The sequence below is a fragment of the Camellia sinensis genome, chromosome 1 (assembly GCF_055761805.1).
Source record: "Camellia sinensis isolate YWXY chromosome 1, ASM5576180v1, whole genome shotgun sequence".
Classification (NCBI taxonomy): domain Eukaryota; kingdom Viridiplantae; phylum Streptophyta; class Magnoliopsida; order Ericales; family Theaceae; genus Camellia; species Camellia sinensis.
This window is the reverse complement of record NC_138961.1, coordinates 230,148,021-230,167,685: the sequence shown is the minus strand read 5'-3', so window position 1 is coordinate 230,167,685 and position 19,665 is coordinate 230,148,021. Positions and strand designations below refer to the sequence as shown.

Genomic DNA, 19,665 nt, shown 5'->3' with positions numbered 1-19,665 from the left:
AGTGTTTTCAAGTACATTTTTGCATGCTTATTCCATCCTAGGCATTCCTAGGCCACGATTAAGACACCGTAATGAGGATAATGAAGTAGAAACACACCAAGACAAGTAAGGGACTAAGTTAACACTTTCGGGTGTGTAATTCAGTATATGTACGTTCTGTAACTGTGTAGGTCACGCGCCACAAGGAAACTGAATTTGCCTACTCTGTTTATCTACTTGCAGCACCTGTTATCAGTGAGTAATAACTTAGTAAAACTATGTTCAAGTAAATTATTTTCTGCATACGGATTAAGAACTGTTCTATGAAATGTCATGTTTTATACTATGAATGATTGTCCAAGTCTAATAAGCACTTATGACATTATGCTATGATTCAAGTAATGCTATGATTCAAGTAATGCCATGATTCAAGTATGTGCAAGTTCCTGGTACCGGAGGTTCCTTATGGAATTGGCAAGCCATCTGTACCCGACTAGAGGTTCCTAGGTGGAACTGACAAGTTATCTGTTCCCAGTCCAGAGGTTCCTTTAAGGAACTGACAAGTTATTCTTACTCGGCTAGAGGTTCTTCTATAGAACTGACAAGTATGATTAAGATATTTTGTGTGTGATCTGTCAGCGCTAACGGATGTATTATGTAAGATTAAGCATGAACTCTGAATTCTATATATACTCAGAATGAGAATACGAACGTGAACTTTGGGTCAGAAATGATTATGGGACATCATTCATTTACCCCTTTACTTTGTTATTATTCACTGGGCCTCCGCTCACTAGTTATTTATTATGTATATAGGTGAGCAGGTTCATGATCAGGCCTAAGATGATGCTTGAAGCGTTTTGTGTTGTCAGCCACCTTTTGCGCCTCACGAGGAGGTTCCAGATCAAGTCATGTTTTGTGGCTGTGTTAATATGGATGTATAAGACTGTTCTTTTGCTCTATGAACAAGTTTTCTTTTTATGTACATGAAGTGATGTGTAAATGTTGCACCTATGATGTCACTCGTATGTTTATAAAAGTTTAAGATTATCAGTCTTATGTATGTCTGCACAGCTCGATGGATTATGTATATTTTATGTATTTACTTCCACAGCCCCTAATTACAAGTCTAATTGATAAGAGACCTTCGATAATCCAAGGATTACTGGCCGGTTACGTCGCTAAACCTTTAGGGGCGGGTTTAGGTCGTGACAAAAGTATACTAAGGTGTTTTTTAGTGTCACATCATACCTGCTATGTTGGAGTGTCATATTTGAAAAAAGTACACTAAAGAGTTTTTAATTTATTTAGAGTGTCACATCATACACGCTATGTTGGAGTGTCACATGTTACATTTGGAAAAAAAATACACTAAAAAGTTTTTTTTTTTTTTTGAACTGTCACATCATACCTGCCACGTTATCATATTTGGGAAAAGTACATCATATTTGGGAAAAGTACACTAAGGAGCTTTTATTTTTATTTTATTTTTGAGTGTTACATCATACCCGTCACATTGTCACATTTGAGAAAAATACACTACGGAGTTTTTAGTATTTTTAGAGTAAAAGTCTTGGAGTGTCACATCATACCTGCTATTATCATATTTTAGAAAAATACACCCGTCACATTTGAGAAAAATACATCATACCCTTGTCGTTATCATATTTTATTTTATTTTTTTAAGTGTCACATCATACCCGTCACGTTGTCATATTTGAAAAAAATACATTAAAGAGTTTTTAGTATTTTTAGAGTAAAAGTCTTGGAGTGTCACATCACACCCGCTATGTTAACACATTTGGAAAAAGTACACTAAGGAGTTTTTAATTTTTTTGAAGTGTCACATCGTTAGAATATCGCATTAATACATGTCACAATCGAATATCACATCATACTTGTCATATTAATAAAAGGGTATAGTTGTCTACCATAACACCCAAAATAAAAAATAGGACTAGGACTTAATAGATCAATAGAAAAAACTTAGAACTAATTGAAGTACTTGTTTGTGAGATGAGATTTATTGGTAAATATAATTACACCTACTTTTGCATAACTCGAAAATCCTTTAACGTTAAATATAAAATGTTTTGAAGAAAAGAATCAAAAAATTAAAAATACTCCTTATTTTTTATGAAAATAATTTTATAAATTTTTAAAATGTATATATATATATTTTGCCAATAATTTTTTTTAAATTCAAAAAATAAATTTAAAATTTCAAACAAACATAACCATAGTTATTTTTTAATATAATCACAAGAGAAGAAAATTTTTCTTGTTTTTGTGTGTGTTACACTAACCCCAAAAGAACCAAAAACCATGGGAAAACTTGCAAGATATCACAAGGCATTTGGCAATCAATTGAGAGAGAACAACTCATAAATCCACCAATCCAAAGCTCCTAAACCTCAAAAAAGAACCTTCATTCTATGACTTTCTTGATTCCCAAAACATATTCCAAGACCCTTTTTTTTGGGGAGGGGGGGGGTGAATAACATATTCCAAGACCCCCACCTTGTTATCCCTTCCTTTACCATCTTCACTTGCATGCCTTTGATATATACTCCATCCACCTTCATATCCTCAAAATACATTAATAAACTTCACTTCCAAACCACAACCTTGTGTTTCTCATCCATTTTCCCCTTCACCATTCACCATCCTTCAACCCAGATAATCTCCATACACGTGTGTCAAACTTCTTTGTATATTCTTGAGTTCCATTGTATCTTTTCTTATCAAATTTCTTTCATCTTCTACACGTGTCGAGTTTTAATATATAGATATATATATATATATATGTTCATTTATATATTTTTTTAGTAGTGAAACATTTGCTTGCCCCAAAAGAAATATATGTGTCATTATGAAGAAAATTGGTAGAGAAGTCTCGAGGGTTTTCAAAAAAAAAAGCAGGCGTCCTCCTTCACCACCACCACCACCTCCTCCTCCTCCTCCACCACATGAGCCATCTCCGTCACCGCCACCGCCACCGCCACCGCCAGAACCCTACAGACGACCAACCCATCCCTTTCTCTTCCCTCAAACCCAATCCACAGTCCTTCCTGACCCAACCCTATTTTTCTCTCCCTACCTACTCTCTTCTCCTCTATCCAACAATTCCTTCTTCCAAAACTTTGTTCTAAAAATGGTAATCAACCCGAATACATCCACCCTTATCTCATCAAATCTTTTGTTTCCTCTCTCACTCTCTGCTACCCATCTCAGTCGTCTAACTCTTCCTTCACCTACCAGATTTTCAATCCTGACCTCACCATCTCTACATCAAACAACCCCAACCCATATGCAACCCACATTGTTTCTTCATTCAGTGATCGTAGTGTCACTCTTGACCTTCCTTCTAGCAATCTCAGGTTCTTCCTCGTTAGAGGAAGCCCTTATTTGACCTGTGTTGCTACCAATGGTGTTTCCCTTTCGATTTCTACAGTTCATGCCATTCTTCAAATCTCTCCCAACAGTTCTCTCACTAAATACACCATTAAGCTCAACAACAACCAGACATGGCTTCTCTACGCTTCTTCACCAATTAATCTGAGTCTGGGCGTTTCTTCTATAATTTCTATTGGGTTTTCCGGCATAATTCGAATTGCTATTGTACCAAATTCTGACCCACGATACGAATCAATCCTTGATCAGTTTAGCCATTGTTATCCGGCATGTGGTGATGCCCTATTTTCCAATCCATTTTCTTTGGGGTATAAATGGGATAAGAGAGGTTATGGAGATTTGCTCATGCTTGCCCACCCTCTTCATCTTCAACTTCTTTCAAGCAGTGATTGTAAAATCACTGTTTTAGATGATTTCGAATATAAAAGTATTGATGGAGACCCTGTGGGTGTTGTTGGAGATTCATGGGTATTGAAATCCGACCCTGTTTCTGTAACTTGGCACTCAATTGGAGGCATCAATGAAGAATCATACCCTGAAATTGTTGTTACACTAATCAAAGATGTTAAGGCTCTCAACGCAGCAACAACATCAACAACATCATCGTCTTATTCTTATGGGAAATAGATTGTCAGAGCAGCAAGATTAGCAATGATTGTTGAAGAAGTCAGTTGTTTCGATGCAATCCCCGGTATTTGAAAGTTCTTGAAGGACACAATTAAGCCATGGCTAGATGGAACTTTTAGCACAAATGGTTTCTTGTATGACGAGAAGTGGGGTGGCATTTTGACTAAACAAGGATCTTTGGATTCCGGGGCTGATTTTGGGTTTGGAATATACAATGATCACCATTACCATTTGGGGCTTTTTCTTTATGCAATTGCGGTGCTTGCAAAGATTGATCCAACATGGGAGAGAAACTATAGGCCGCAAGCTTACTCGTTAATGGCAGATTTCATGAACTTGGGCAGGCGAGAAAATTCAAAATATCTGCATTTGCGGTGTTTTGATCTATAGAAACTTCATTCTTGGGCTGGAGGACTGACTGAATTTGCAGACGGGCGAACCAAGAGAGCACTAGCGAGGCTGTAAACGCATACTATTCAGCAGCATTGATGGGATTGGCTTATGGGGACACACACCTTGTCGCGACTGCTTCTACAATTGCAGCAATGGAGATTCATTCAGCTCAGACATTGTGGCATGTGAGAGAGGGAGGGACTATGTATGTAGAGGAATTTACTAGAGAGAATAGAGTTGTGGGTGTTTTATGGGCTAATAAAAGGGATAGTGGACTTTGGTTTGCACCAGTTGAATGGAGGGAGTACAGGGTTGGAATTCAGTTGTTGCCACTGTTGCCAATCACTGAGGTTTTGTTTTGTGAAAGTGGTTTTGTGAGGGATCTTATGGCATGGACATCGGTAGCGTTGGGGAGGGAGGGAGTTTTAGAGGGATGGAAGGGGTTTTTGCATGCATTGGAAGGGGTTTATGACAAAGAGAGTGCTTTGGGTAAGATTAGGAATTTAAATGGGTTTGATGATGGGAATTCACTCACAAATCTTTTATGGGGAATTCACAATAGAGTTGATGAAGAAAAAGGGTATGAGGGCGGAGGAAAGAATTTCTGGTTTGGTCACTATTGTCATTGAAAACAATGGTAATCATACATATCTCGATAAGACCTATCATTGAAAAGACTACTCCACTTACATTGCTTTGCAGTCGGTTATGCGATTAGTTCCATACAATTGTAGGATGATAATTTGTGTTGGTTGTTTGGTTTTGTGTGTGTTGAGGATGGTCTTGAATGGATTGGTGGGTTCAAGGTCAAAACCATTCTTAATCTAACCAGTATGTAAAAGAAAAAATTAATGTATTTATGATTGGATTGCTTTGCTCATTGTTATAGCTACGTATCTGTATATGAAATTGTCTACATGTATTGAAAACAATATTTTAATTATATTGGATTTGTTCTTGAGCATGTTAATCTTTATATTTCTGCATCTCGGCTATATATAGCATTTTTTTCCCAATAGATATCCCTATTGGTATGCAACTATAAATTAGATTGATTCATAATGAAAAATTCTGGTGCGAGTGCTTCACATCACATCAAAAGAGAGAGAATTTTGAATACGAAGGCAACAGATTATCTGCATAAAGTCAAAGAAATCACGTCATAAATATGACCCTCAATTGTGACTATGTTTATATTATTTGTGGGGATACATTTTTAGAGTACCAACACGTGGCCAAGGTGATGCCGACGTGTCAGCCGAGGTGCCACGTGTCCGAGTCATGACGCCGAGGTGATCTCGGCTAAGCCGAGGTTATCTCTGAAGATATGGGAATCTGAGATAAGCAGATAAGGCACAAGAATCCTAGAATGATGAGGGGACTCAGCCAAGATAAAAATAAAGCTCTTAGGGAGTTTATCTCTATCTATTGAAGAGTCCTGGACAAGCACTGAGCTAAAATCCCTTGAAGCTAGGCTTCTGATGGGACAAGGATTGAGTTGACTATAAAAGAAAGGCACCCCCGATAGTTCTGAGGTACACAATTTATATTCTGAACAGTGAGTTTAGCACTATTGATTATCTTTGAGAGATATATTGACTTGATCGTCAGAGTGTCCCTGGGTGGACGAACCACCATCGGAATCTACTCTTTCTGTTACAGGTCAGCCAGGTGCCATCTATTCTGCCAGTGCTCTCCAGCTAAATACTAAGTTGGCAGTGTGGTCGGAAAATCACTCACACAATTTGGCGCCGTCTGTGCGAAAGAAAGGAGAATAGATGGCCAGTGACAGACAGAAGGATAAGGTTGGGGACGAAATCTCTGCTGGGAGTGGAAAACACGTTGACCCAAACATGGAAGAAGATGGTCGCAATGAGGAGACTCAGAACCAAAATCACGGCAAGAAAGATGTCGGCCAAGATGGCGACGTGCCAAAGAAACCAGATCGAAGCGGATACTACAACGAGGACGACCTCCAGGTATGGAAGGATAGATGTCTGCGGAGGGACGAAGAAGTGAAAGAGATGGCAAACAAGTTGGCAGACTTGCAATCGGTCGTCAATTTTATGATGCAAAATAACGTCATGCAGCTACTATTCCCGCTGCAGGACACGCCGATTCCAGCGGCCAATGCCTAGAAGGGAGGGCAGAAACCAATCCCAATAGCCCCTTAGCACACCAGAAGTGAGAAACACTCTCACCGGCCTTCCAGGGAGGTCGGGCGAGGAGAGTCAAGGAGAGAAGGGTCACGAAGGACACATCGCACTAAAGAAGCAGACCCAAGAGAACATCGGCACGTTCAAAGGCAGGAGCTGTGCTTTGACACAACTCATGGAGAAAGGTCGAAAAGGGCCCATAATGAAGCTAAGAGTAGTATGCCGATAAAACTAAAGTCTGGAGATAGCCGAGCTCCTGGGCAGAGTAAGGAAGACCTGAGAGATTACCTCAAGAGGAAACAACATAATGCTGATGCCGAAGTAACTTCACCTGTTAAACCGAGAACACCATTCTCGGTAAAATTAGACAAATTTGAGACGCTGAAAAGATTCAGTATGCCGAGGTTCCAAATATACAATGGTAAGTCAAACCCCAACTTCCACGTTGGATTATACTTGAACTCAATGGCATTGTATAGTGGAAACGAGCCGTTGCTCTGCAAAGTGTTCCCCTCATCTTTCAGGGAGATTGCATCAGATTGGTTTCACAAACTACCGAAGGGAAGTGTGAAGACCTAGGAAGGCCTGGCCGAGATGTTTGTGGCCAGGTTCGTGACAAACAAGCTGCAGCCACTAAGGGTGGACGCATTGATGGCTCTAAAGATCAGTAAGGAAAAAGGCCTTAGGGCCTATGCAAAAAGGTACTATGAGGTGTTCAACCGAATACCATAGTGTAATCAAGAGGTGGCGGTCGTATCTTCAAGAACGGCCTAAAAGACGACTGTCCGCTGCGAAAATCTTTGGCAAAGACATTGCCAAAAAGCATGGAGGAGCTCATGGCTAGAATCGAGAAGTATGCTAGAGCTGAGGAAGATACATCGGGGACTAAGGAGACAAAGCAAGAAAAAGGAAACGGCTCGCCGAAGCAAGGCCAAGGTAACAATGGATCCAGCAAGCAAGAGATAGGACTAAGGGCTACTCAGGCAGTTACGACTGTGTTCCGAATCCCAATTCACAAAGTCCTGGATAAGATTCGGAACCAACCCTATTTCAGAGCACCATCGAGGGCACCAGGAGAGTTTATGGGAAGAAACCTCGGTAGACATTATGCTTACCACAATGAAGATGGGCACATGACTCAGGGTTATAGAGCCCTGAAAACACACTTAGAAGACCTGGTGAGGCAAGGCCATCTGAGAGACCTTTTCGATGAGGCCAGGACAAGGGAAGAACAGGCAAAATTGCCTCAGGCACCAGTAGCCCCACCTCCCCTAGCACAGCAACCTCAGGCAGGAGGACCTCGGGTAATTAATGTAATTCACTCGAAGGTCAACGAAAATGAGATTCGGGGGGAGACCCAGAAGGTAAAACACTTACAGCATGTTTACCAAGTCGACGAGAAGAGACATCGGGCAGAAGAGTGCCAAGGACCAGTAGTGTCCTTTACTGAAGCCGACCTTGAGATGGTGCAGCATCCACATAACGATGCCTTGGTAGTATCCCTCCAGGTTGGAGAATGCCAAGTGAAGCGCATCTTAATCGACAAAGGTAGCTCTTGTGACATCATGTACGTCAAATGTTACAAGGAGCTTGGCCTTCACCCAGACAATATGGAGCAATCCAATAGCCCAATGATTAGGTTCAATGGAACGCCGACATAGCCACTGGGAACGACGAGCTTGGAGGTGCAGGCTGGCACCAAGAAGATAAAGACAGAGTTCACCATAATCGACACACCCTCCCCTTACAATATCATCTTGGGAAGGCCATAGTTGCATGCGATGGGGGCTGTTCCCTCAACATTGCATCAACTATTGCGGTTCCCAACAGAACATGGGATAGAGGAGATCAGAGGAGATCAGCTGCAGGCAAAGAATTGCTCCATGACAGCAATGAAATCCACCTGCAATATACGAGAACCAGAGAAGACAGAGATCGAAGGCGAGGACGTAGAGGTCCTAGAGGATGTCAGCAAGGAGCCAGCCGAGAAGAGTGAAGAAACACTGAAGAAAATCCTCGTCCAGGAAGGGGATGAAGAACGCTTCTTTCTTCTTGGCTCGGGCTTAGCTGAAGGAGAGGAAAAAGAGTTGGAAGCTTTTTTGAGAGCAAATATTGAGGTGTTTGCTTGGACGCCTTACGAAATGCCTGGCATTGACCCTGAGGTCACTTGCCAAAAACTGAATGTTGATAGATCGACAAAACCCGTAATCCAACAAACAAGAAGACCGACGTTGATACACGTCAAAGCAGTGGAAGAGGAAGTAGATAGACTTCTGGAGGCCAGGGCCATTCGAGAGGTAAATTACTCGACATGGCTATCAAACACAGTGGTGGTGAAGAAAAAGAATGGTAAATGGTGAGTCTGCGTAGACTTTACCAGCCTGAACAAAGCCTGTCCCAAAGACAGTTTTCCTCTACCCAAGATTGACCAGCTGGTAGATGCCACTTCGGGGCATAGAAAGATGAGCTTCCTGGATCCCTCAGATGAGGAGAAGACTGCGTTTATCACCCAAAAAGGTCTGTACTACTACAGAGTGATGCCTTTTGGGTTGAAAAACGCAGGAGCAACTTACCAAAGACTGGTAACCAGGATGTTCAAACACCTGATTGTCGGAACGGTGGAAGTTTACATCGATGACATGTTCGTGAAGACCAAGGAACCTAAAGGTCATCTGGCCGACCTGAAAGCAGTCTTTGACATCCTTAAAACATATCGGCTCCGACTCAATGCAGCGAAGTATGCATTTGAAGTGGGATCTGGTAAGTTTTTGGGATACCTGGTGACTAGAAAGGGCATTGAGGCCAGCCCAAATCAGATTAAGGCCATCCTGGAATTGAAGAGCCCAACGTCGGCAAAACAGGTACAAATGTTGACTGAAAGGGCCGCAGCCCTGAATAGGTTCATAAGCAGAAGCTCAGACAAGTGCAAACCTTTCTTCAACCTAGTGAAGAAAGCCACAAATTTTTTATAGACAGAAGAATGCGAGGTCGCCCTGGCCGACTTGAAGAAGTATTTGACCACAGCTTCAGTTCTTTCAAATCCAGAACCTGGGGAGGAGTTGTTTTTGTACTTAGCAGTCTCAGAACATGCAGTAAGCGCAGTGGTAATCCGAGAAGAAAAAGGGGAGCAAAGGGCTGTTTATTATGTAAGCAAAACCCTGGCCGATGCAGAAACAAGGTATCTACCCTTTAGAGAAATTAGCACTGGCTTTAGTAATGGCTTCAAAGAAACTGAACCATTATTTCCAGGCCCATAAAATTGTGGTGCTAACAGAACACCCCTTGAAGTCCTTGCTGCAACAAGGAGACCTGACAGAAAGAATAGCCAGATGAGCAGTGACCTTGGGACAGTATGACTTGGAGTACAGACCCATAACAGCAATCAAAGGCCAAGTTTTGGCCAACTTTGTGGCCGAGTTCACACCAGAATCCATCGTACATCGGGCTCCGTTGAGCCGAGGTGAACGATGTCCAAGCAAGCTAGGAGAAGCCCAGCCGAATGGAACAGAACAAAGGAAAAAGGAAAAACTCAGACCTTGCAGCATTTACATCAGCGACTCCTTTCGACTGTTTGTCGATGGGAGCTCAAACCGACAAGGAGCAGAGGCAGGAGTAGTACTGGTATCTCCAGATGGAGAGATATTGGAACAGTCCATTCGATTGGGGTTCAAGGCCTCAAATAATGATGCAGAGTATGAAGCATTGATTGCAGGACTAAAGCTGGCGGTAGCAGCAGAAACATATGAAGTGATAGTCTTCTGTGACTCCCAGCTCATAGTCAACCAGACAACGGGCGAGTTTGCAGCCCGAGATGAAAGGATGTCAGCATATGCAAAGGAAGTCAACAGGTTAGTGGCCTTGTTTCAGAATTGCCGACTACATCAGGTTAGCCGAGATGATAATAGTCACACCGATGCACTGGCCAATCTGGCTAGTGCAATACAACCTGGAAAAGCAAGGACGATAATGGTCGAATACCTATCGGGCCCGAGCATTGAACCACCGATCGCAGAGCACGAAGCAACGTGTGTGGATATGGGACCAAGCTAGATGGATGCAATTGTAGCATTCTTAACGGAAGGGAAGCTGCCAGATGACCACAAGGAGGCACACAAGATCAGATTGAAGTCGGCAAGATTCAATCTGACAGCAGAAGGACATCTTTATAGAAGATCCTTCACTGGACCCCTTTTAAGGTGTGTACATCCCTCACAAGTTGAAGATTTTTTATATGAAATACACGAAGGAGTTTGTGGAAGCCACGCTGGGGGCAGATCACTAGCTCATAGGGCCATCACCCAGGGATATTGGTGGCCCTACATGCAGAAGGACGCAGAGGCCTATGTCAAGAAGTGTGAAAAATGCCAAAGGTTTGCACCACTGATACACCAACCAGCAGCAGACCTGAACCCAGTATCTAGTCCTTGGTCGTTTGCCCAATGGGGCATGGATCTCGTTGGAAAACTGCCCCAAGATGACTTGAGAAAAGTTTACAAGTTGAAGTTAAACCGAGATGACGTTTAACACTTGTTAAGACTTGAGAAAAGTTTACAAGTTGAAGTTAAACCGAGATGACGTTTAACACTTGTTAAGACTTGAGAAAAGTTTACAAGTTGAAGTTAAACCGAGATGAAGTTTAACACTTGTTGACACTTGAGAAAAGTTTACAAGTTGAAGTTAAACCGAGATGACGTTTAACACTTGTTGACACTTGAGAAAAGTTTACAAGTTGAAGTTAAACCGAGATGACGTTTAACACTTGTTGAAACTTGAGAAAAGTTTACAAGTTGAAGTTAAACCGAGATGATGTTTAACACTTGTTGAAACTTGAGAAAAGTTTACAAGTTGAAGTTAAACCGAGATGAGGTTTAACACTTGCTGAAACTTGAGAAAAGTTTACAAGTTGAAGTTAAACCGAGATGAGGTTTAACACTTGCTGAAACTTGAGAAAAGTTTACAAGTTGAAGTTAAACCGAGATAACGTTTAACACTTGTTGAAACTTGATAAAAGTTTACAAGTTAAAGTTAAACCGAGGTGATGTTTAACACTTGTTGAAGCATGAGAAAAAGTTTACAAGTTGAAGTTAGACTAAGGTGAAACACTTGTTGAAATTTTATGAAAAAATTTACAAGCTGAAACCAAGGTTATGCTAAGAAAGGTGCTTAGGTACTTGCCGAGGTAAATCATCAGTTTGTATAACCGAGGTGTTCCACCCCGAGAAGGTTGCACAAAGAGTGAAGTGTATATTAAAGATATGCAAAATATTCTAAGTATGGAATAACACAAGAGTAATACAGAGAAGACAAAGATACAAGCATTCAGAAAAGAGAGTTATATTAAAAAGCTGACATATTGGCCAGAGCTTACACTATTTTAAAAGAAAAACAAAAGTACAGAGCACAGAAGAAAGAAAAAAAACATGAAATTAAGACTCTTCAGCATCATTAGCAGGCTGGGTTTGGACCTCGAAGGACTGCTGAGAAGACATCTCGGCAGCCTTCTCAGCCGTAAACTCAGCGTCAATTTCTTGAAGGGTTACATCAAGGCTCTTGTCGGTGAAAGACACGTCAGATAATGCTTTCTCAGGAGTGGCATCCTTGGGGACTTCCTCACCCTCCTCATCTTGAGTCAAGTCCAGGACTTGCTCATTCAGAGAAGGGGACTTGGTCCCAGCAGCCTCCTTTGATTTCCTCACCAAGGTCTCCTCCTCGGACTCAAATTCGCCGTCGGATTGAGTTGGAGTTAGAGGGAATGGAAGAAGAATGACGTCGGCATTCCTGAGGGGCGAGTCCTCGGGGACTTCAAGCTTTTTTAGAAGAGACATCCAACCAAGGGTGAAACCCTTGTTGCATGCCTGCTTCACCTGCTTTTCATAGTCAGCCGTGACATCGGCCACCCCCTCATTATAGCCATTCTCATCGGCTGTCTGGAGCTTGGCGTCCTTCATGGCCAAGGCTTCTTGCAGTTCTTTTTGGGCCTGGGTCGTCTTTTCCTCGACCTCCTTCTTTTCGACCTCAAGGACCTTCTTGATAGCCTCAGCGGATTCCGCCTTTTCTTCGGCGTCGTTTTGAGCTTTGATGGCAGCCCGGCCTGATCCTCCAAAGTCTTCATCTTTGACTGCAGATTTTTGTTAGTCTTTTGCAAACTAGAGACCTCCCTCTTCTTGTCGGCCAGCTCCTGCCGACTCTCAAAGGCTTGCACTGAGAAGGAATGAGCATGCTGGATGGCCTGAAAGTGAACAGAAGTTATTAGAAAATATTATAAGTATGTAATGAAGAGAAAGAAAGAAAGAAAAATTACCCAATAAAGAGACTTACCTGAACAGAGTGCTGGAGCATCAGAGCATAGTTCTCATATTCGCTCATCTCGGCGTTTCGATCGAGATCGCTGGGAAGGAGCAAAGCGGTACTAAGGGCAACGGCGACATTAATGTCGTCAACACTGTTGCTAGCCTTAACTGGCTTATCTTCCAGTGTGATTTGGGGGGCCCAGGGGGCATCGTGCTTTGAAGACCCCGAGGTGGTTGTAACGGATGACCTCGGCCTCTTTGATCGGGTAGACTCGGATGGTTGGGCCTCGGCAGGCCTCTTCTCCACGACAGAGTAGGACTTATCACTCTCAGCCAGTTTGGAGATCGGCAAGGTGTCCTCAGTGTCAACTTGAGTCACCTTTGCCTTTAGCTGAGCCTTTTTTATCCTTTTTTGCTTTGGCTTTGGAGGTTGAGTTGGAGCTGGTTGAGCATCAACAGAGGATGGAATGTTGGCCAAAAGATCCTTGGCGACTGCTTTTTGGCGGCCCATTTCAGCAGCAAAAACTATTCGGCATCGTCGACAGCGCTAGAATATCGGGATCAGATATGGAGCCGAGGTAGACGGCTGCTCAGCCGGATCAGAGGTCGATCCTTGATCTGGCCGAGATGAGGAGGCTGCTTAAGGAGTTGTAGCGGAAGGTAGAGAAAGGTTTTTCTTTTTCTTCTTGGGGACGTCGAGAAAGGCTGATTTGTAGGTAGGAATGAAATTGAGTAGAAGAGGGGCCTTCCGTTTGTGGACTGGCAGATCCAGTAACTTCTTCAAGTTTTTACTAGGAAAGAAAGACTGGCGGAAGCCCTTTGGTGGCTTAGGAAGAGCTGCAAGAAAAACAGACATTAGGGCAAATAAAGTATTGAAGACTTTAAAACTGAATAAATGCAAACGCTGGGCTCTTACCATTACCCTCTACAAAAACTGTTCGAGAAAGAGGGTAGAGGTAGAGGTCCTCGTCTGGAACAAACTCCCAATTCCCCGAGGTAATGAAATAATCATCCCCTGCTCCCTTGTTGGAGTTAGGGAGGTCGGCAACGATTTTGTATTCTGTGGACCTCGGCTTTAGGTAGTAAACATAGCCTGTATCTTTTTTTAGGCCACACATGGTGTAGCAATATTGGATATCGGTTAAGGTAATCCTAGTATTTTCTTGTTTGGCTAAGGCTATTACGCCATTGATGACTCGGTAGGAGTTGATGGCAAGCTGCATTGGGTTCAACTTATAATAGTGAATGATCTCACAAAAAATGATATTAAGTGGGAGCCGAAGTCCGCACTCGATGAAAGCTACAACAGAGAGGGGCATCGAATCGGCTGTGGGCATAATAGAGTCATCCTCCCCAGTCAACCTCAGATGAACGTCAGCAGGGATGGAAAACTCTCGCCTAAAGTATTCTAATTTTGTTGGGGTGTCTACCCTATGCTTCCACATACCCATGATATCGGCTTAACTGAAGGGGTTTTATGGACCTCGGCTAAAGCTTGAAGATACACAATATCTGTGGGGAATCGTTTCAATTTTCCCTAACAATTGTTTTGAGTTCTACAAACAAATCCCAAACCTAGATCTATGGAAACGAAGATTGAAGGCACGAATCTGGAAAACAGAAAAGCAAGAACGCGCTTCAGAATCAAGAACAAAGATGGACTATCAAGAACATTGTAAAGTACAAAGGGTATAAGGTCAAGACATAGGCAAAGAGCAAAGTCATGAAATAAACACACTCAGATACATGATTCATAAATCAAATACTTGAGTAAAACAGCAATGGCGATTAATAATGAAGCAAAACTCCATGGAGAGCAACAAAAAACTGAAAGCAAAAGGAACAGTGGCTTACCAGAGAATGTCAGACCGGTGTGGGGATCGCCAAATTCAGACAACGATTGCAAAAGTGGCAGAACGGCGAAAACCTCATCGGAGGAGAGGAATGAAACAGTTATAGAGCTTGTAAGACTGGAACAATGGCGTATTTAGAAGCTAGAGAGAGTTAAGAGCTTGGGGATACAAAAGTGAGAAGACGGAGAGAGAGGAATTGATTTTTGTTAAAACACAAAAACGGCAGCAAAGAGGCCATTAATGTGCCTAGAAGAACGTATGCGTCAGACGGCGCATGTAAAAATGATTTGATTTACAGGCGCGTATCTAGTACGATCTAGTGAGAGAAAGACGCGTGGCTGAAACGGTTGAGTTGTTATGCACGACAGCTCATACGCATGAAAAAGCACTTGGAAATTCTTGTTCTGTAAAAGACATGTCGGCCTGAATGACAATCTCAGCTGAGATATGTTAAGCCGACATAATGATAGGAAGTATCAATGTAGGTTCCATCACCTCAGAATGCCGAGGTAATAGAACCTAGGAGGCAGTTGTGGGGATACATTTTTAGAGTACCAACACGTGGCCAAGGTGATGCCAACGTGTCAGCCAAGTTGCCACGTGTCCGGGTCATGACGCCGAGGTGATCTCGGCTAAGCCGAGGTTATCTCGAAAGATATCGGAATCCGAGATAAGCAGATAAGGCACAAGAATCCTAGAATGATGAGGGGACTCAGCCTGGATAAAGATAAAGCTCTTAGGGAGTTTATCTCTATGTATTGAAGAGTCCTAGACAAGCACTGAGCTAAAATCCCTTGAAGCTAGGCTTCTGATGGGACAAGGATTGAGTTAACTATAAAAGAAAGGCACCCCCGATGGGTCTAAGGTACACAATTTATATTCTGAACAGTGAGTTTAGCACTATTGATTATCTTTAAGAGATATACTGACTTGATCGTCGAAGTGCCCCCGGGTGGACGAACCACCGCCGGAATCTACTCTTTCTGTTACAGGGTAGCCAGGTGCCATCTATTCTGCCAGTGTTCTCCAACTGAATACTGAGTTGGCAGTGTGGTCGGAAAATTACTCACACATTATTGGATGTATAAATGTATGGGAAAGGTTAGGGATCATGAAATTTTTTTCATGAAAATGATCATGAAAGAGTTATGATTCTTGGATTACCTTGATTAGTGTGTGGTGCTTTATTCTAAGTGTAATCCAAGAGTCACAAAACTTTCATGATTATTTTCATGAAAGGTTTTTCATGATACCTAGCATTGCTGTGAATGTATACCAGTTACACATCTTTGCAACTATAAATATTTTGTTCCTATTTTTAATAGATAAAATTTACATACATACGCAATTGTTATAAATTTCCAAGGGTTTATTTGTGGGCCAACCGTGTTGGGGACCCCCAATGGGGGGTTACCCCCAGCACCCCCAGTCCACTTGGAGAGCTGCAAATGGCAGGAAAAAAAAAAATTTGACCAATTAGACCCCGCTGGGGTCCTAGGGGTCCTGGGGGTCACCCTAGTGGGGGTCTGATGCATTTTTCTTTTTGGGCATGCCCTGCTACTGTGCTTCACATTTTTTCTTTTAATCTCTTTTTCTTTTTAAGAATTTCATGATTCAAGAACTACAAGGAAAAAGTTTAGGAACATAGAAAATTCTGCACACCGAATCATAGATGTGCTTTTATATATGCAAATATTTTGAATTAAATCTATTTCTTATTTTGTAAAATAAAACCATCATTAGTTCATTCCCATCCATTTGCAAAGTGCAAGGAAAAAAAGAAAAAAAAAAAAGAGAGACTAAATTCATTAACAAACCTCAAGAGGAATCTCCTCCAACTAACATAATTTAGTTTAGACTTCAAGAATTCTATGTAAAGTTGCAAGCTACACACATATATATATATATATATATATATATATATATATATATATATAAAAGGAGTGTTATTCGCACAACCTTTGTTTGTAATCACACTTTATAATTAGTCATCTATAAATGATATAAAGAAAATGAGGTTTCCAAGGAGAAACTTCTTAAAAGTTTCAAATTTTTATTCTAAAATTATTGATTTTTTAATTTATAAAATAGATTAAAAAAAGGTTATTAGTTGATTTATTTATTTAATTTTAATTTATAGATTTCAAATGGAAAGATAACAAAAATATTTCATAATCTTTCCATCCTAATCTCTCTCACCCTAATTTATAGCTTTCAAATGAAAAGAAAACAAAAATATTTCATATTCTCTCCTTCCTAATCTCTCTCACCAATTTTCAAAAGAAAATATTAAAACTTGTCTTCCTCCTCTATCTCCCAAAAAATTAGATAATATTTTTCATAAGAGTTGTGGGAATCTATCTATATCTTATATATTATATTATAACATAACATAAAAAATTAAAAATTAGTTATACAAACAAATAAAATTAATAAATTTGATTTTTATTTATTCAGTTAAAATCTTTTTTTGCCTCTCAATATTCAATTTTAAATTTTAAAAAATTTTAAAGTCTATCTAAACAAATCTAATTTGAAAATATCTCTTACCAATCTATCACATATCTAACTCATACCATATCTTACCTAAATAATAATAATTAAAAACAAATAGAAACCACAGATAAATTAAATTTAAAAAAAAATAGAAACCCACAACATCCTCTTAAATAAATTGAAAAAAAATAAAAATAAAAATCATACAAAAATAAAGAAAATAAGAATCTTGGTATGGATCTCAAAAAGATATGACAATATCTAAATTTGAATTATGATTTAGTAATATAATTATCTCTTTTTTTTATGTATATCTATCAAAATTTTAAATCACTTAATGGGACAAATTAATCAATTTTCAAGTCTTATATAAAGAATAATCTGAATAGTCATCCCAACTCCTTGATTTCGCGGGTACGAGCTAACGGATTGGCTTGGGTGAGGTCTAAGTTGTTAGAGGTAACATCCTATCACTTCATAAATTTATTTTTAATTTTATTTTTTTTCCCTGTGTCATTATCTTTATCTACTGTTGGTTTAGTTTTGATTTCGGTTTTAGTGAGATTTATGTGTTTATTTATAGGTTTGCATGGTGGAAAAGAATTATTGGTGATGATGATTGTAATCGAAATATCTATGTCCGTTTTGTGCCAATGATTTTGATCAAATTTTGTTTTCTTGAATGAAAGCCGTAAAAATGAAGTAAAAAAATGGGTATCGAATTTTTTATTTTTATTGACGTTTTATTTTATAGAAAATGTGAAAATTTATTGGGAATTTAAGATTTACTATAACATTAGATTTTGTATAATTAGGTAAATTTAAAACTTTTAAATATCATTGTGTTCTTTATTTTTATCTGATTAAACCATTATTGTTATTTGTTAGTTTGTTAATTATAATTCAATTATTTGAATATAAAAGCTCAGTATAACTTTTCATATATATTATAGTTAATTTGTTACCACTATAGTTATTTATAATAGCATACTATATATGTATAATCTCTAAATATAATTTTTATTTTTTTATGTGATTAAAATAATCCATCTTAAATAGTATATAGAGAATTAGATGGCTTCTTTTAACTCCAAAAAATCCAATCTATTTTTTTTTTTTAACTTTTTTAATTTTTTAAATTGAAACATCAGTTGTTTATGTCCACAAAACAAAACTGATAAACACATAACCAAAAGTTAAACATTTTTTTCCTTTTTTTTTTTAATAGGTAGGATATTTTACAAATGGAAAATGTTTGACATCTCAAAATTATAATGATGTGGTCATAAGTATCAATTTTTATACAAATATGAGAAAAGAATTAATCAAATTATACATTTCAACCAACCATATACTCAAACTTTCACTATTTCAAGATATTATTTTACTATAATTCTAATTAAGAGACTCTTCAACCCTTAATATTTTTTTTATCAAATTATAATTTGTTAAAAATTTAAAAAGATGAACCATTGAAAATTATTGTTTTTTCCATCAAAATTGATGAAAAGAAGAAAAAAAAATTGGGATGAGAATGAAAGTTTTTTAAAATTGATACAAATTTAATGAAAAAATTAAAATAATTCATATCAAATCAAATTTTTTATTCAAATTTAAAATCAAATTAGATTAAAAAATTAAAAGAAAATGATGAAAGGTTGGAAATATTCTAATACTTTCTTATTCATTGTGTGTATTATATTCATATTGTATTTTTAGTTAAGAAATTGAAATCAAAAGAAATGTAACTTAAATTATTGGATTAATAATAAAAATATCATATCAATTATTACTAAATATTACTTCATTTCACATTTAATAATAAAATTATATATTTGTCTTAATTATAACTTTTAAATTTATATATTTTCATAATAAGAACAGATATATCATAACTCATATAATCTCATTTAATCAGGTTTAACTTTTTTATTGCACTAAATAGATTTATATATATTTTTTTTAATTTTTTTAAACTAATAATTTAAAAAATTATAAATATAAAAATTAACTTATAAATTTCATGTATATCACAAGACAAAATATTAAATAATTTCAAGATATAATTTCTTTTTTTTGTAATTTATAAAGTCCCCTACGGATTACCACTAATTTAGTATATATTAAAAATAGTGACATAAGTAATTTTTCATATACAAGAGAAAATATTATACATATAAAGAATGGGAGTGCAAGTAGCACTACTGATAAAAATAAATAAATAAATAAATTTATACATATATGTTTTTTTGTTAAGCCAAATCAAAACATTATTTTGTTTTGACATTTAAACATGATCGTGGGAGGAAAAGAATCCCACCCCTACCCCCGCACCCGCAATACTGCTGGGACCCCCAGTAGGGGTGAACCCCAGCACCCCTACTTCCACGTGGGGAGTTGTGATAGCAGGACTTAAAAAAAAAAAATTCACCAATCATAAAACAGTGGGGGTGGTGG

General features: G+C 38.9%; 2 pseudogenes; one reads left to right on the top strand and one right to left on the bottom strand.

The window, feature by feature from the left end:
- LOC114285477 (thylakoid ADP,ATP carrier protein, chloroplastic-like) overlaps positions 1-2,522 on the bottom strand; it is a 52,206-nt pseudogene extending 49,684 nt beyond the window's left edge.
- A 329-nt stretch (positions 2,523-2,851) lies between these two features.
- On the top strand, positions 2,852-5,042 carry LOC114285474 (glucan endo-1,3-beta-D-glucosidase-like; annotated as a pseudogene).
- Positions 5,043-19,665: the final 14,623 nt, after the last annotated feature.